At 37.9% G+C, this 19,534-nt stretch overlaps 1 protein-coding gene across 1 annotated transcript in view; it reads right to left on the reverse strand.

Annotated features, from left to right (window-relative positions):
- zranb3.L (zinc finger RAN-binding domain containing 3 L homeolog) overlaps positions 1-19,534 on the reverse strand; it is a 156,521-nt gene that overhangs the window by 82,464 nt on the left and 54,523 nt on the right. The gene's annotated exons all lie outside the window — the stretch shown is intronic.

Below are 19,534 nucleotides of genomic sequence, written 5' to 3' on the forward strand. Positions count from 1 at the left end.
GTAACCATTCTCACAATCCTCTGCATATGTCGCTCCTGTATTTTTCTTGGCATACCAGAGTTTTACAGCAACTGTGCCTGTGGCTTTTCATTTCCTGATTACATTCCTTACAATTGAAACGGACAGTTTAAACCTCTGAGATAGCTTTTTGTAGCCTAAACCCTAAACCATTATACTGAACAATCTTTGTTTTCAGAACTTTTGATGGATTTGTTGCTTTGAGGATCCCATGTTGTCACTCTACAGAGGAGAGTCAAACAGAAGCACAACATGCAATTGGTCACCTTAAATACCTTTTCTCATGATTGGACACCCCTGCCTATGAAGTTTAAGTCTTAACAAGTCCAACCAATTTGGTGTTGCCAGTGATCAGTATTGATTAGTTACATGCATTCAAATTAGCATAATTACAAGGGTACCCAAATTTTTGCACAGCCAGTTTTTCACATTTGATTTAATTTCTGCTAAGAATCACTAAAAATCTTTGTTCAGAAAACAACCCAGTACTCAGATGTTCATGGGAAATGAAAGACATACCACTATTATCTTTTTTTGTTGAAAGTGGAGTAAATTATTATACAGGCTGAGAGGGGTTCCCAAACTTTTCATATGACTGTATATATTTAAGTAAATCTTGCCCTTTTACATCTCTTGCCTTGAACCACCATTTTTTGATGGTCTGTGTGCTGCCTCAGAGATCAACTGACTAGAAATACTACAACTCTAACTGTAACAGGAAGAAGTGTGGAAGCAAAAGACAGAACTCTTTATGGTAATCGGCTCATGTGATCTAACATGTATAATTTGTTTGGTTTGTTTGTGTGCACAGTGAATCATACGTTCCCAGAGTTTGGCCATTATTTTTTAAAATGGCAATTTTCTATTTATGATTAAACAATGGCACTTCCTACTAAAAAGTATATTGTTATGAAAATGGTTTATTTACATGAAGCAGGGTTTTATATATGAGCTGTTTTATGCATTATATTTTATAGAGACCTACATTGTTTGGGGGAGGGGTATAGTTTTCCTTTAATGAAAGTAAGGAAGAAGGGACCCAGTGAACAAGGCTTTGGACAGTTTCTAGGAAAGTGAGATAGAAATATTTAGATAGAAAGAGCTGCCTGTGCTCCAAAATGAATTGCAGGGAGTATCTACGGAAGATTGATTCAGTCATAGACGTCTCCCTGATCCATTTCTGCTGTATGGGATCTGAACCACAAGGGGCATTGACAAACTAGAAGGTAAACTACCCTAAGCTATTTCCACATGGTCTAACATCATGCTGACTCTGATCTGAATTGCCCTGACATTTACATCTTGTACTGCACTGGATTTTGTGAGTATTAATCCTGTGGAATTTTCTCGGACAATAAATTAGTTCTTTTTGTTTGCTGCAAGAATCAACCTGGCGTCCTTATTTCCTTTTTAAACACAGAAGTGAGCAATAGTCCTACTACACCTTCCCTTCATTCCTTCCACATAGTGAAGGCCCATCCAGTGTAACCCATGCTCTACTGTTCTCTAGTTGAACCTAATATATCTAAAATAGGGTTACATTAAATACCCCTGTACCTTTAGTTTACAAAGAGCCAAATATCAGGATAGTAAAAATCAAAAATAATCCATTGTAAATATTTAAAGGGCTACAATTTTGACTATCCAACCATATATTGCCATTGTATCTAAGGCTAAGGAAATCCTATAAGATATCCAATAGGATTAATGAACTAAGCTAAAAATACATGGGTGGATTCAATAAGTATTGGGCAAGTGACTGCATAACCCCATTGTTTCTTACAGGACAATTAACCCATCAACATAAAAATCAACAAGTTCAAAAATGTTGATTTAAGAGATCCACATATAATGTGCAACCACAGCCTGATGGAAGCCAAGCATGATACAAAATATACGCACAGTGAAAGGTCATGACTGAATAATGCCGGGGAAGCTCATGTGCCTTCTACACTGCAATTTATCTTGCAATAGAAAGTCACCAGACATGCCCATGGATTGAAGTATTATACCCTCACTGTGGTGAAAAACAAACTGGTTTCCAGCTGCTTGCCATTTAAGTGCAAAGTATCCATTTTCTTAGGCTCACATTTCCCATAAGCCCACTGCACTAAAATGGAAAGTGATTTGAGACAATTTCTGTCATTCCACGGCAGTGTTTTTTTTATGTTTCCTGAGGGAAACCATGGCCATAAAATGACACGTGTGTGACTGCCTCAAGTGCAAAGCAACCTAGATAATAGTTGCGGCTGGAGAGAATAACACATATTGATTTGTTTCAGGCAGGTGCAGGGACCGCAGAAAAAAGGTTACAATAATTAATCAGGAAATAAAACTATTTTCCTTTCATCAATCAATTTGTTTCTAGCAACAAGGAGCTTTGCAGGGTACTTGGGCTGAGGCACAATGTACATTTCAAATAGTCCAGGCCACATGGGACTACAATCAATTGAGCGTCACAGCAGCAGAGATGGTCTCTCATCTGTTCTGAAAGAGGAAGAAACCCCAGTCGTGCTTGTGCGCTCGCACTATTAGAAAAAGTCAATACACAATTCCATTTTCAGATCTGCACAGGTTCCTATTTGCCATTCTGAGGGCGTTTGAAAAATCTCAGTTTTGACATGAAACTTTTCCCTTATAATGGCTCCAAGTATTAACAGATTTCGTAAATATCTGTAACTCACCCATTGTGACTTTCTCTGGTTTAAAGTGGGAGCTTTATTAACATTCAAAAAATCTTCTTGATCTTTCTCATCAATTTTTTGCAAATGAGAACTGTTAAAGAACATCTCTGGATGTTTGAATCTTCTCAATTGTGAAAACAAAGCAAGGGTTTGTTCACCTTAAAATTAACTTTTAGCATGAGGTCGACATTGATATGCTTAAACAATTTGCAATTGGTCTTTATTTTTTATTTTCAGTTATTTATCTTTTTGCTCGGCAGCTCTATAGTTAGGAATTTCAGCAGCTATCTACTTGTTATGGTCTTAGTTACCCTAGCAACCAGGCAGAGGTTTAAACGAAAAACAGAAATATGAATAGGAGAGGGCTTGCACAGAAATATAAGTAATAAAAAGTAACAATAGCAATAAAAGTGTAGCCTCACGGAGCAATCGTTTTTGGGTGCTGGGGTCATTGACCCCCTTTTGAAAGCTGGAAAGGGTCAGAAGATGAAAGCAAATAATTAAAAAACTAAACAAAAATAATGAAAACCAATTGCAAAGTTGTTAGGAATAGGACATTCTATAATATACTAAAAAAAATCACCCCTTTAAAAAAGTAAAAAAAACAAACTTTCTTTTAGCTCCTGAAAAGTCAGTGGGAGAAAGGAAATTTTTAAGTTGAACAAAATTAATTGACAAATCAGTAGTGTATATTTAGAACCCCTCACATAAAGACTTCAATTTTAAGCCAAAAAGTAAATAGAAAGAGAATTATATGAATGAGGAAATGCAAATATCAAATAACGCAAACCCCACCCACTCCCCACCTCTTTCACAACCTTTAAATCATACTTTCCATCCCTAACTATAGTACCCCCCCCATACCTTAGTTATGGCAGCCCAGATAACTATTACCAGAGACAGGGGGTAGAGAAGTAAATGAGATAAAGATTCATTCTGTGTTAGAGAACACAATTTAGCAGGCAGTAGGTGAAGACGCCATGGTCCCTTTATTTCCCAGAGTGCAGCTGTATGGGGTATATCACAGGGGTGCAATTAACAGCCCATGCTATTTGATGGTCTGCTTCATTTTGCCAGACATTGACCCTTTAAGTGCTCTGTACACCCAACTACAGCCGCAGGATTTCTGTGTGCATTGTCTGAAATGGAGGAGCAACTAAAAGATATAAATCCCCATGCAGTTAAATCACCAAGACTCTGGGCATCACTATATTGTATCTAATTATCTTATATGAATAAAGCTGCAGGCATTTTCTGGAGCCCTATTCAGAAATGGAAAAATACATACACTGAATAATAAATCCCTCCAAATGGAGATGTTGCAGGCAACTAGGCCAATTCAGTGACACTGACAAATAACAAGTGTTCTATATGAAATATATAAATATAATATATATATAGATATGAGTCAAAGGACCAGACCCATGCAGCACAACCTTGCTTAGCCTTCACAATTCCATTGCTTCCATCCTACCACCTTTTGACCTTATTTTCTAATATAGATATTTTCTTCTCGATACCTCTAATATTATTTGTTAGATCAAGTTTGTAATAAAGCTGCAGATGGGAGAGGGCTTACTCGGCTCCTATACTACTGCTTTCTGGTAGCCTGGCAATATTGGTTCATATTTCAAGATGACTTTCATTTTCGAGGTACGTGAATTTTCTATTTTTTCATCTGCAATAAAAGCTCTGCAGTAAGTCAAAGGGTTTCTGAGGCAGTGTCTTTTGCTTGCTCAACAACTTGGAAGAAACCTCGAGGGGATTTAAATGGGTCACTGTTGACGAGTTAATGTGAAGCCATTGTACTAAACAGGAGGCAAAAAAGGCATTACAGTGAGACTTGGCATGAGCAGATACATGGATGGAAAGATATCCTAGCACCCTCCAGCAGCAGCAGGCTTCTCAACACACAGCTGTTGCACTCTTTTCCCCAGTAATCCTAAATGGGCTGTAGCATCTGATCAGTACAGAGAATCAGATTGTATTTATACAAGAAGATGTGGTGGGCTGGAGTATGATTTCTGGCAATGACAGCAGACAAAACAGAAAATTTTGCTTTTATTGTTCTATAGAATAACATTGATGCAAGATTCCAATTTCTTTTCCGGCTAATGAAAGCAAGTTTGATTACAAAGCTATTAATGTCACAGGTCCCATAAGACCCCTAGCGGCTGGTACAAGGGCACTAGATACCAAGGTAACCAAGGAAAAAGTTATAGAACAAGTGATAACCATGGCTAAAATAGAACAACACCATTGAATTAGAGGTCACACGCACCTTAGAGAAATTGCAATAGATTGTGGCACCATGACCTCCAACCTAATCCTCTCAACCCAAACACAATTTTTAATAAAACAGAGCAGAACATGGTGGGATGAAATCTCCGTTGACCAATATGAGGTGTTTTGTGTTCCAGTTAGAAAAAGGAATTTTAGAGAACAGACATTTTTGTTAAATTAAAAAATGGACTAGTTTAGTAGGGTAGTGCTTAATTCTTTACTGAGTTCACCCTCAAAATGTAGCTGTTGTACTATCAAGCTAAGATTTAGAAACAGATCCATTCTGTCAAACAGATTCTATTTGATACACATTATAAGCAGCAGTCCTGCCCTGCTTTATGGATATTTCAGCTATCTTTATACCAGAACATTATGTCACAGTAGCACAAACCCTATCTTATACCCATTGTAAGCAGCAGTCCTGCCTTGCTTTATGGCTGAGATTCTAGCTATCTGTAAAACAGAGCACTCTGTCACAGTGGCACAGATCCTATCTGATACCCATTGTAAGCAGCAGTTCTGCCCTGCTTTATGGCTGAGATTCTAGCATCAATCAAATCAGTCCTGCCTGCCTGTTCTAGCTATCTTAAAAAAACAGCATTCTGTCATAGTAGGTATAGGCCCTATCTGAAATACACTGTTCAGATCACTGTACTATTTAAATAATAATACAAATTAGTAGACAAAAGAAGTAAGAAAGCTTGGGCAGGCAGGGGACACAACGCCATGTTTTAAAATAGAAAAACTTTATGCGGGAAATGTAATAAAATTTGCAAAGAGAATAAATATGTGAATAAAAATGTTCATGTCGCAATGAAACAATTCTTCATTAGGCTTTTATAGCATTGTGAACCTTTAACACCTGCTTGAAGGTGGTGTAAACTTTTAGAGTAAATGTAACAACTTTATTAAGACGTTTTATTACATACACACTTCACACTATCGGAAACTATAAAGTTCTCAATTGCTATCCTACTGTTGTGTAACAGTAGGATTTTGCAAAGGCAAAATTGCATTTATTCAAATTGCAAATGAATTGCAAGCGTTTTTGCGTTAGCGACCAATATTATATTACCCCCTTATGTGACTTATATCTTTAGTAACAAAGTACTGCCCAGAACTAATTGGATGTGCATGAGAAAAAAATGGAAATATTCAAAACAGCACATAGTTAATATTTGAATGAGTGCTATTAAAGTTTGTGGTTAGATCCGAGTATCTTACTTCCCCTAACTCACTTCCCATTTCTCCACACAAAAGAAAGTCATGCTTGAGATGTGAATAAGACATTAATATATTAGATGCAGCATAAAACCAATTTTGTTTTACTAAATTCAAAATGGAAATTAAAATGTAAAGCCTCTTTAGGCAGAATTTGTAGTTAGTGTCAGAACCAGAGAACAGAAAGGAATAAGTGCTACTTTAAATTGCAATTATATTTACAAATAACTTTTAAACCATTGAAAATACTTACTTTGTATATATTGAAGTTCCTTGGAATTATATATTTTTTTTAATTTTGCAAAAAAAAAAAATCCCAGTATTTGGGTGGAGTTCCCCTTTAAAAAAGCACCTGACTACACTTGTGATATAGAAGGAGGATGCACCTGCATATAATGCTTTATTGTTTTTCCACAACATCAAATATGCAAACTGGTAAGTGCATTTAACTGAAACACTTGTGACAGAAGCAGATTAAATGATTAATAAGGAGAAATGTCTATAAGATCACGGTTTAACATATATCATAACAAAAGTGCAGGTAGTCATGTCGATTTTTTTAATAAAAAATATCAAAGAATAAAAGGGTATAAAAAAAAAGGACACGGACACACACACACGGACACACACACGGACACACACACACGGACACACACACACACACTGTTTTCTCTGAAGAACCAGCACTCCCATATATAAAAAATATCATTTTTTATTTCTGTTACATTCCAACGTTTTGGTCCCTGTTGGGAATACAAATGCATATATTTTAACCGTGCACCCCAGCTGGAGAAGCTATACCAGAGTGCATTGGAGTGCGGATACTCATTGGAACGTGATATATATATATATATCTTTCCTTGAGAAAAGTCCTAACAAGGTCCTAACACGGTCCGAAACGTTGGACATTGGTACAATGTTCCTTGACATCGTGATCTGTGCTAATTTTCGTTTGATAATCCGATAAAATCGACTTGTCACAGAGACAATTCAATAAAGTCGACTTTTAAGAGAGTCAATTAGAAAAGGCCGCATGATTCGAATTGATGCAGGATTTTGTTGCAACGTTTTTTTACACTGACTTTTTCAAGTAGAATTATTGGTAAATTAAGGGGAGTTTGGGCAATTTTTTTTCATTACAGTAAGATAAATGTGAGTTTTAGTAAGGTGTACTTCTTCAGATGACTGTAATTCTGACTGAAGGTCAAACAGAAGTCCACAGGGACACTAGCCCCTGATCATTATATATATTTGGCGTATATCACTAGGGATGCAACGGTTCGGGATTCAGCAAGGATTCGGCCTTTTTCAGCAGGATTCGGCCGAATCCTTCTGCCCGACCGAACCGAATTTGCATAAGCAAATTAGGGGTGGGAAGGGAAATTGCGTGACTTTTTGTGACAAAACAAGGACGTAAAAAAAAATTCCCATTCCCACCCCTAATTTGCAAAATAGGATTCCCACCCCTAATATGCAAATTAGGATTCGGTTCGGTATTCGGACGAATCTCTCGCAAAGGATTCGGGGGTTCAGCCAAATCCAAAATAGTGGATTCGGTGCATCCCTATATATTACACATATGGTTTATATTACATATTTCGCACAGTAGAAAAGTCATCTTGGGGCAGGGTTTTCCTAGCAGTATTCCTTCAGTCCTTGCACAATAAATATGCTAACTATTGCAGGTGTGACCGCATGCCTGGGTTTATTAATGACTCTTGGTACTGACCTACTTTGTTACTGTACCGAACATTCTCCACTGAGCACATCCTTATTTATCAACTTAACTGAAAGTGTGTTCCCAGTAGCTGATAAATACTGCCTCATTTCCCAAAGGATGCCAAAACCTATACAATTTTCTTCTTCCCCTATATTTACTATGACTGCAATTTAGGTTACTTTAGTATAAAAGAGATTAAAGGTGACAAAGAGCTGAAGAGAAAACCTAATGGTTAAAGTGACACTAGTATCCACTAGTTGAATCCTGCTTACTACAATCAAATACCTATCCAATATATATTTTTGTACTATTTCTATATACAGAATTTAAGAAACTATATTATTTTTGCTCAACAAGGTGGAAAAATGTTACTGACAGAGTAGAAGTAGAATCAATAAAAAATGTAAATAACATTACATAGGACAGGCTAGTCCAACTAGCCTGCAGTTTTATGGGTGAGTTCTTCTACTTTACTGTGTTCTAAACTGAAGTGTCATACAGATCAATGGCAAAAATTTGTTACAAAATAAGGAAAGAAAAAGATATAAATGATTCATACTGAAGAGTAAAGGAAGCACATACAGTTAGGCCCATAAATCTTTGGACTGAAACAACTTTTTTTCTAATTTTAGTTCTGTACATTTGCACACTAATTTTAAATGAAACAACGGAGATGCAGTTGAACTGCAGACTTTCAGCTTTAATTCAGTGCGTTGAACAAAAAGATTGCATAAAAAAAGGAACTAAAGCCTTTTTAAACACAATCACTTCATTTCAGGGGCTCAAAAGTAATTGGACAAATTAAAAAAAAACTGAAAACAAAATGTTCATTTCTAATACTTGGTTGAAATCTATTTGTTGTCAATGACATCCTGAAGTCTTGAACTCATGGACATCACCAGATTCTGGGTTTCCTCCTTTTTAATGCTCTGCCAGGCCTTTACTGCAGTGGCTTTCAGTTGCTGTTTGTCTGTGGGCCTTTCTGTCCAAAATGCAGTCTTCAACAAGTGAAATGCATGCTCAATTGGGTTCAGATCAGCTGGCTTTTTTAAAAAAATGTATTTATTTCTTTTTTTAGCATGTTGATGCTTAGGAGTGGCTTGCACCTTGCAGTGCACCCTCTGTATTTACTTTCATGCAGTCTTCTCTTTATGGTAGACTTGGGTATCGATATGCCTACCTCCTGGAGAGTTTTTTTCACTTGTTTGGCTTTTGTAAAGGGGTTTCTCTTCACCATGGAAATGATTCTGCGATCATCCACCACTTCTTCCGTGTACGTCCAGGTCTTTTTGCGTTTCTGAGTTCACCAGTGCTTTCTTTCTTTCTTTCTCAGGATGTATCAAACTGTAGATTTTGCCACTCCTGATATTGTAGCAATTTCTTGTGTGGGTTTTTTCTGTTTTTGCAGCTTAAGGATGGCTTGTTTCACCTGCATGGAGAGCTCCTTTGACCACATGTTGTCTGTTAACAGCAAAATCTTTTGTACAAGCACCCCCCTCAAATCAACTCCAGGGCTTTTATCTGCTTCATTGATAATGACATAACTACGTAATTTCCCACACCTGCCCATGAAATAGCCTTTGCGTCAATGGTCCAGTTACTTTTGAGCCCCTGAAATAAAGTGATTGTGTTAAAAAAGGCCTCACATTTTTTTTGCAATCTTTTTGTTCAACCCACTGAATTAAAGCTGAAAGTCTGCAGTTCAACTGCATCTGAGTTGTTTCATTTAAATTCATTGTGATAATGTACAAAACCAAAATTAGAAAAAAGTTGTCTCTGTCCAAAGAGTAATAATGGGCCTAAATATACAAATAACTTGAAGCAGGATGGAAACTGGTCTTGGGGCATACAATAGTTTAAAAGACTATGGCTGTATGTTGGTGGGGCTCTATCTAGAAACCTTGCTGCTTGACTTGGTTCCCTTATTCCATATAGTGAAGAAGTAGGATGGCACACACTGTTGCAATTGTGCTAAAACATAAGTGTTTTATTTGGATCTCAAACACACTGGTCTTGGGGACAGAGAAAAAGAAAGTTTAACAGAAAGGGAGAACAGACAGACTAGAGGAAGAATACATTGGCTACATAACATTGGTGAGATCAAGGGTGAGGCGAGTATATAAAAAAAGTGAAAAGAAAGTAAGGAGAGAAAGGAATAGAAAAATAATATTAAGAAAAAGAAGATTTGATAAGGACAAGAAAGAAAGTGTGGTAGACGGAGAAAAAGAACAGAGGAAGGAAGAAACAGAGAAAGACATAAAACAATTAGAAAAATCTGAGACAGAAGTGAATAGCAAAGCAAGAAAAATATGAAAGGGAAAAGTAACAAAGTAGGCTTTGGATGCTAATTGGTAAAACATACAGAGCTGTACATGCAGATGGCCTGTTCTAACTATAAACATGTAATTAAGTGTAGCAAGGCCCTAATGTTTATGTAGGACTCAAACATAACAAATGCCTATACTACATACCTTATCATATACTAGTGAGGGGGACTTTTAGAGACCCATTTATCAAAGGTCGAATTTCTAATTCATGTGAATTTTTTTTTCATTCGAATAATACTCATACAATTCGACTGGGAGGTTATTTAAGAAAAAATTTGAATGTCTAATATTCGATTGAATGGTTCCAACCAGAAAATCCGAATTGTATTCAATTAGTACGAATCAAGTTTTTCTCCAAAAAAACCTTGAATATCAGGAAGGCTATTAACATCTCCAAATGGCTCAACAGACCTCTGCCATTGATTTGTACATGAACTCGGCAGGTTTTAGGTAGCGAATATTCAAATTAGGACTGTTTCCATGGTGGAGATACGATAAATCAAATTTTTTTAGGTGTGATACTGGTGTGGAGGCAGCCATCTCAGAGCATTGTGCCTGATGATGAGCTATGAGAAGGAGCCAGCAGTTCAGGATGTAACTGCTTTTAGAACTCTATTGTTTCTCTCCTTCTTATTGTACTTCAATGTAAACCAAGTCATGCTCCCTAAGCTGGGTTTTTCCTGCTTGGGTGCTATTCTCAAATTAATCTGGCCATAGACGCAAAGAGCCGATAGTACAAATCCTTGATGTGTGGAGAGTCCTGACATTTTTCGTCCCATGGAGATCGGTCGTTTGGACCATCGGCTGGGTTAAAAGATTTGTCGGTTGGCGATAATAACTCTGCATGTATTGCCGATCTGACGATATCTCTGTGAGCTTCCCAGTAGAATTTGCCGGGCATACTTTCGCACGATTGCTGTGATGGGCAGAACATAGGCTGGTTTGTCCTCTTTGCTGCTTTATTTTATCTGAATGGATGAGTGGCAGTTCGGGAAAGGGCACCAACCAATTGTTCGTCCAATATTCTGCTCTCCCAGTAGAATCTGTCGGGCATACTTTCGCACAATTGCTGTGACGGGCAGAACATCGGCTGGTTTGTTCTCTTTGCTGCTTTATCTGAATGGTTGAGTGTCAGGTCGGGAAAGAGCACCAATCAATTGTTCGTCCAATATTCTGCTCATCTATGGCCATTTTAAGGGAACACTTTAGCAATGCAAATTAATCCTTCAGCAGAGGTGTCAGGTAGCAGTTGATGAGCTTCTGGGGGGAGGAGGTTGGTGAAATCACTCCAGTTTGCAGTGTAGCAGTAAAAACTGACTGATGTTTATTAGAGCATGCGTTACATGGTTGAGGGCACCTGGGAAATGGAAATATTGTTTTTTTTAATGTTTGCTGTTTAAAAAAACGGATTTCAGTGCAGAATTCTGCTGGAGCAGCACTATTAACTGATGCGTTTTTAAAAAAAAAAAAAAGTTTTCCCGTGACAGTATACCTTTAAAATCATATTTAGTGTGTTATAGAATGTCCTTCAAATTATATTCATTTTGTTTACTTTTTAAACTGTTTTCCCTGCCTCTCTATTTTGCAGTTTAGAATTCTGAATAATCTACCCAACAAATAACAGACAGTTTTTTTGTTAAATTCTAGTTCCACTGCAAATATATCAACTTCTTCATAACTATGTTATGTCAAATGTATATTGTTCTTCTAAACTAAAAATGTCATTTAATAGATGTTTGAATGCTGTAAAAGAAGAGACATTTTTCTAATTGTAGTTATTTGCTGTTATACTTTGCCAAACAAATGGCTTAAATGAGATGGGGAAAAAGGGTCAAATGTCTGCTAAAAAAAATTCGAAATCAACTAAAAGTTTGATGTTACCTTGGAAAACCTTTGATATACAAGATGGGATTTTATCTGGACAGTAAAAGCTACCTGTGTGCAGCTGAATTTTCATTTCCCTCCTGGGGCCCCTTTACAGTAACTTCTAAACTATATATTATAGTGTTTGGCATGAAGTTATTAAGGTTATGTATCAAGAGGGGCTATGGCAAAATAATTGCAAACTCTATAACTGCCATTCATTCAAATGGAATTCCACTTATTTTGCCTTAAAAACACCCGAAACAGTAGTACATAGGCCACCTAAGCATGTTGCCTTTCCAGAATATCCCTTACAACTTGTGCACCAAAGCTACAGAAATGCCCACTGAAATCCCATGACAATTATTACCTTAAAGGAAAACTATACCCCCGCAAAATGTAGGTCTCTATAAAAAGATATTGCATAAAACAGTCCATATGTAAAAACCTGTTTCATTAAAATAAACCATTTTCATAATAATATACTTTTTTAGTAGTATGTGCCATTGGGTCATCCTAAATAGAAAATAGCCATTTCAAACAATAAGGGCTGCCCCTTAGGATTCATGGTGCACACAAACAAACCATAAATGTTAGGTCACATGTGGCAATTAAAAGACAGATTTTTGTCATTTGCTTCCACACGTCTTCCTGTTACAGTTAGAGCTACATTATTTCTGGTCAGGTGATCTCTGAAGCAGCACACAGACCATCACAAAATGGTGGTTCAAGGTAAGAGATGTAAAAGGACAATATTTACTTAAATATAAATTCCAGTTTGGTAAGATTCTTTATTATGAAACCTAATATGATATAAACTAATCTGCTTAAATATTCATTTTGGGGGTAACATTTTCAAAATATATACCGTATATACCCGAGTATAAGCATCCAAAATGTGCTGAAAAAGTCTACCTCGGCTTATACTCGGGTCAGCGGTACCCGACCCAAGTAGCTGAGATTGCAGTCACTTTTAATCATTCCTATACCAACAGTACACTTGGGGAGAGACTGCAATATCCCACAATGCCCTCTGTTGGTTATATGAAAGAATAACAGTGCGCCCTCTGTTGGTTATATGAAAGAATAACAGTGACTGCAATATCACACAGCGCCATCTGTTGGTTATATGAAAGAATAACAGTGACTGCAATATCACACAGCGCCATCTGTTGGTTGTATGAAAGAATAACAGTGCGCCCTCTGTTGGTTATATTAAAGAATAACAGTGACTGCAATATCACACAGCACCCTCTGTTGGTTATATCAAAGAATAACAGTGCGCCCTCTGTTGGTTATATGAAAGAATAACAGTGACTACAATATCACACAGCACCCTCTGTTGGTTATATGAAAGAATAACAGTGACTGCAATATCACACAGCGCCATCTGTTGGTTATATGGAAGAATAACAGTGACTGCAATATCACACAGTGCCCTCTGTTGGTTATATGAAAGATTAACAGTGATGGCAATATCAAACAGCACCCTCTGCACATGGTAGTGGGACAGTGGGACAATGCACACAGTAATCTGTTTGGCAATTCTTTGTCACCATCAACTTTGCAAAGAAGTCCGGTTGATCGCTGGGGGGGTCGCTTTGGCAGAATGTGCGCTGCTGGGAGACAGGGCTGTAGTTGTGTCTAGGCTTATACTAGAGTCAATAAGTTTTCCCAGTTTTCGTAGGTAAAATTAGGTACCTCGGCTTATACTCGGGTCGGCTTATACTCGAGTATATACAGTACCTCAGAGTGATCACCGTACAATTCATACATTCAGACAGGAGATGAGTGAAATGGCCTTATCTATCTGTAGTTGAATGGGTCAGGCACATATATGCTTATAAATTCAGCACTAATTCAGCTTCATAAACAAAACAAACCACAACCTTTTGCACAACTGCTATGCTACTGTCACATGAGGCAGAGTCTCAGCCTGTGGATAAATGCAGGCAGGTATTAGCACCTACGTTCCTATTAGCTTTCTAATATACCTATACCTAAAGCCACTACAAAGCAGTCCAGGCACAGAAACATTGAGAGGATTTCTGTGGCAAAGTTTGGGAGTATGCATTTTTGCACCGAAATCCCCGCTGTGTGCCTGCAACTGGCCGATGCAGTGACTTCAGGTGCAGGCACATCAAAAAGGAAGAATAGGGACTGATTACTGGTCTGCGTTTATCCACAGACTGAGAATCTACCTGGCCTGGAAATAGCCTTAAAGGAGAAGGAAAGTCTTCTTCCACTTGGAGGTGCCAAATGTTAGGTACACCCAAGTGATTGTTTTTAATTACCTGAAACCTCAGGCTGGTGCTCCTATCAGCAGAGAACTGCACCGCCCGTGGTTACACCAGCGAGCACCATGGAGCGATCCTCTTTTGGCTACTTCTTTCTTCAAAGAAGCATGCGCAGTAGAACGAAATAGGTTACTTTTTAGTTAAAATTCAGCTGTTCGCGCTACTCTACATGTGCAGCCGCGAGAAAAACAAGAAGCCGGAAGAGGATCGCTACATTGTGCTCGCTTGAAGAACCTGGGTGTCAGTTAAGTATATACAATCACTTCGGGGTTCCTAACATTTGGCACCTCCAAGTGGAAGAAGACTTTCCTTCTCCTTTAATGATGATTTGGGTTTTTGGGATAAAGTCTTTACTAACGTAATTGATATGCCTTTGCATTTCATATGCTAAGTAATGGCCTCCATGTATAGCGGTCTCCTTGGTAACAAATTTTATGAATTTGAGTGATTTGTGATATTGCCAGTAGGTTTGTGCAGGAGACCTCTACTGAGAATTTCCTTTCATTCCCTTTGAAAAAGTTGCCTGAAAAACTGAAAAAGCTTTGGGAGTGATTTTGGTTTAACCAATGATAACATGGGCAGAGGCAGGTGTGCCTGCCTGACATAATTAAAGGGATCCTGTCATCGGAAAACATGTTTTTTTCAAAACTAATCAGTTAATAGTGCTACTCCAGCAGAATTCTGCACTGAAAACCATTTCTCAAAAGAGCAAACAGATTTTTTTATATTCAATTTTGAAATCTGACATGGGGCTAGACATTTTGTCCATTTCCCAGCTGCTCCTGTGACTTGTGCCTGCACTTTAGGAGAGAAATGCTTTCTGGCAGATTGCTGTCCTTCTCAATGTATCTGAATGTGTCTCAGTGGGACATGGGTTTTTACTATTGAGTGTTGTTCTTAGATCTACCAGGCAGCTGTTATCTTGTGTTAGGGAGCTGCTATCTGGTTACCTTCCCATTGTTCTTTTGTTTGGCTGCTGGGGGGAAAAGGGAGGGGGCGATATCACTCCAACTTGCAGTACAGCAGTAAAGAGTTATTGAAGTTTATCAAGTCACATGACTGGGGGCAGCTGGGAAATTGACAAAATGTCTAGCCCCATGTCAGATTTCAAAATTGAATATAAAAAAATCTGTTTGCTCTTTTGAGAAATGGATTTCAGTGCAGAATTCAGCTGGAGCAGCACTATTAACTGATTCATTTTGAAAAAATGTTTTTTCCCATGACAGTATCCCTTTAATGTGCACATTGAGGATATGTTTAAGAGAGGACAGAGCAGCCATTAATGTAATGTACCCCTTGAAAAGTGACATTCACACTGGGCATGGTTTTTTGGAGCAAATAAGGGCTCATTTCCAGCCGCAAGTGCTGACTGCAAAGTGCGATTTCGAAGGCGAATCTCTTCACATAATTTTTGCATCACTGCAGCCAAACTCAACGCTGAATCTGCCCCAATGGCATTCATTATGTCAAAACAAATGCAATTGCATGAGCGTTTGTTAATTAGTAACATGTTGCAGCTAACATTTTTGAAGTGAGGAAGCTGGTTAGAGTTAAAAAGTCATTAGCGTGAAAGTCTTTGTGGCCAAGTCTGCTGCAGCCTGTTGTGGGTTCAGGGGCTTTTGTGTGTGATCATTCATTACAAAATAAAGGGCACACAATGCAACAATGTATATGTGTAAGGAGCATGGTTGGAAGCAAATATAGTAACATAGTAAGTTACATAGTAACACAGTAAGTTAGGTTGAAGAAAAAAAAAAACACGTCCATCAAGTTCAACCTTTTAACTCTTTTTTTTTTTTTTTTTACCTGCCTAACTGCCAGTTGATCCAGACTAGTCCCTGGATCAACTTGTACTATGAGCTATCTTCCATAACCCTGTATTCCCTCACTTGCTAAAAAGCCATCCAACCCCATTTTAAAGCTATCTAATGTCTCTTTAATTAATAATTTCAACACACAACATTTGATTTTCTTTTAGTGGGACTTCACTTACATTTGTAAATGAGCCCTATAACTCCAATACAAACGGTACAGGGGGACCATCATATTGGTCAAACTAATCCAATGACCGCTTTACTGCCTCCATCCCAGCTTTGTGCGGAATGCACGTATAGAGGCTGACAATGTCCAAGTTCGCCAGCCAGCATTTAGAATCTGGGGGAATTTGAAAATTCTACATGCATCTGGCTAGCTTGGACGTTGTCAGCCTTTATACGTGCATTCCGCAAGAAGCTGGAATGGAGGCAGTAAAACGGTCATTTAGATACATAGCCATAGATCACGTTGCCCCCATTACTGAGAGAGAGAAATATTCTGGATTAAAAAATTAAATACGATGGCACCATCAGGACTTAATGAACAATGTTCTTTTCTCTGCTTTTTAAAAAAACGTTAAATATTTGCTGTTTAAGTCTGCTGTTTAATACTGTTGGATTGATTTTTCAGTACTATTAGTTATATAAGTATGTCTTCATTTGCTTTAGTGCTACTGATGTGAATTGGTTTATACAGGACCGCCATTAGAAATCACGGGGCCCAGTACAACAAAATTTTCGGGGTCCCCCTGAAATTTTTTACAAAAATATAACATTGGTGCCACGGCCCCCCTTACAAGTTAAAAACATTGGCGCCCCAAAATTTTTTTTAAGAAAATATTAAAATAATACATTGGTGGTCAGTGGTCTATAGAATATTAAAATAATACATTGGTGGTCAGTGGTCTATAGAATATTAAAATAATACATTGGTGGCCAGGGGATTAAAAAAAACGAAAAACACATTGGTGTTCAGTACAATTGAACTTGTGGCTTCAGCACATCAACTTTGCCTCCTTTCGTGACTTTGGGTCTTTTCGCAGCTTCAGGACTTCAATTTCGGCTGTTTTCATGACTTTGGGTGTTTTCGCCTCTTCGGGGCATCAGCTATTTTCGTGACTTCAGGTCTTTTCGCTGCTTCGGGAGTTCAGCATCGGCTGTTTTCGTGGCTTCGGGTCCTTCAGCTGTTCTGTTCTTTGGCGCTCACAAGGGGGGCCAGGCTCTTTTCAAAACTGCAGCACTGCCGGGCCCCCCTTCATGCCTGGGCCAGGGACACTTGTCCCCCCTGATGGCGGCCCTGGGTTCATATGCAGTTGAAATATGCATGTTCCCCCCCAGATGGGGCTCTATTTACGGTCATTTGACCACCAATGAAGCATGGGGTTGGTTGAGTGTGGAGGTGTTTTTTCTATTTATGTGAGCAACATTTTATCAGCAGTTTATGGTCTTGAGAAAGGTCTTCGATATCTGCTTTTTAACATGCATTAAATAAAGAGTAAGATTTTTTTTATTGTTCTAAAAATCCCTGTGCGCATCCTCATTTTCTTGGTGTGTATATATATATATATATATATATATATATATATATATATATATATATATATATATATATATATATATATATATATATATATATATATATAGATATATAGATATAGATATAAATTATTGAGCCACCTGGTAGAATGTGACCCTACAGAAGCTGTTAATTGATAGGTTGCAGTTCTTAAACTTTCAGAATTTCTATAACTTTGTCATGGACTCGGTGTATCATCCCTTTTTAATGAGTGTATGATTTTAAATGTATAACTTCGTGATAAAGGTGTTTTTCATTATTAGGCATTGCTGATTGGGTGAGCTCATTGTAAAACATTTCATTACCTGCATCCATGGGATATTTAGCATTTTTAGCGCGTAGCTTTATTTAACTCTTGGATGCTCCCTACTCCTTCTACATGTTATTGAGTTTAAATTGCAGTTGTTATACTGGCGCAGGAACACGCACTGGGCATTTTCTTTATTTTAACACTTCCAGACTCAATCTTATCTCAATCACTTGACCAATTAATCATATTGTGGGTAGTAAATATAAGGAATCAGTGGAGGTGGGCAGTATGCAGACAATGTTGCCAGTACATAAGTAGATATTATTCATTTACATCACATTTTATTACTAAAATCAAAGGGCAGCTGTGTGTATGGAAGGATAATGATGCATGGATAATGCATGGCCATAAATGCTGCTCCACTCTGCCTCCCTACTCCACCCTGAAATAATATTTGATATTACTGAGCTCCAAATAGAAATTATGCAATCATGATATTAAATGATGGGAAAGGAAATCACAGAAGGCACGTGTAACGAGCAGAAAGAAATGAGAAAAGGAGACATATCTTTGGAGGCAGTAACAGTACTACAGCTGAGGGAGAATTACATTCTTAATAATCACTGTGATGGATAGGCATTTGTGCTGCAGAAAGGACTCAGCGCTCTCCAGAGTCATATCCCTGATAAGCATGCATGAGACTGTAGAGAAAGAGCTCACTCTCTGATGAATGATACTGCTAGCAGAGAGGCCATCTGCGCTCTCAGGAGTCATAACTTTTACAAACACCAGTACTAGTTAAGACTCCTGAGAGCTCTAAAGCTCTTCTATGCAAGTTAATGGTCTGGTTCCTGAGAGTTCTGAGGCACCTCTCCACTGGAATTTGAATGTGTTAGAGTTCTGCTTCCTGAGAACTGTTACGCCCTTCTCTATTTGCAATAGTGTTGGTTAAAGCTATGGTCCCTAAGAGCACAAGTGGCACTGCTAAGTGGGAAAGTGGCCCCTAAGCTCTCAGCCATCATAACTATACATCAAGCACTAGTGATCACATGATGGGGCCCCACATCTCATAGGGAAAATTATAGCAAAAAGGGTGTTTTAGCTTCTTAAACACTTATACAGTGTGTTAGTCTCCTACAATTCTCCTTGTATCTAAAGTCTCTCTATGTCCCTTGTTATTTTCTGCACTCCCTGCTGGTAGTATGTAGCAGAGGTCAGGTCTCCTCCAGCCAAGATTCCTACTCCAACAATGCCTTGCATTATTTTTAACAAGCATGTTAATTAGCTAGCTGTTACACTGTTCCAATAGTAAGAATCAGCAATACAGGAATATCTAGGGACAGATAGATATGGATTTTATATATTGTAAATTTCTTAAAATTATTATCTTCTTTGTATTTCTAGGACAGACATACTAATAAAGAAACAAGTTTGGCAAAGATTGTGCATAAACACATATACAAGGTCAGTGTCATCCCTAT

Source organism: Xenopus laevis, chromosome 9_10L (assembly GCF_017654675.1).
Source record: "Xenopus laevis strain J_2021 chromosome 9_10L, Xenopus_laevis_v10.1, whole genome shotgun sequence".
In the NCBI taxonomy this organism is placed as follows: Eukaryota; Metazoa; Chordata; class Amphibia; order Anura; family Pipidae; genus Xenopus; species Xenopus laevis.